Here is a 360-nt window from a genome sequence, read left to right as displayed (position 1 = left end):
GGCTGGCGGGCTGCGGAGCGCGGGACGGGGCGCGGGGCGCGGGCTGCGGCAGGCGCGCTAGGGCCCGGGCATGGCCGCGGCCAGGGCGCTGGGCGGCAGCCTCGGCCCGCCCGCCACCGCACTGCCTCAGCGCGGCGAGCGGCAGACAGGCACACTCGCGGGGAGGAGCCGGCGGCCCCGGGACCGCCGCCGCCGACGCTTGAACCCGCCCATCTGGTTCCTTCCTCTCCCCACCCGCGGGAACCGGCGCCGGTCCGGATCCCTGGGGAGCGTAGTGCCTCCACTCTCCCCACCCCCACCTGGCCTGAGCGCGGAGAGCCTCAGCCCCGGGGACACACCTCACTTTCCCCTTCCCCCCAC

Source organism: Panthera uncia (genome assembly GCF_023721935.1).
Source record: "Panthera uncia isolate 11264 chromosome B2 unlocalized genomic scaffold, Puncia_PCG_1.0 HiC_scaffold_24, whole genome shotgun sequence".
In the NCBI taxonomy this organism is placed as follows: domain Eukaryota; kingdom Metazoa; phylum Chordata; class Mammalia; order Carnivora; family Felidae; genus Panthera; species Panthera uncia.
This window is presented reverse-complemented; position numbering follows the sequence as displayed.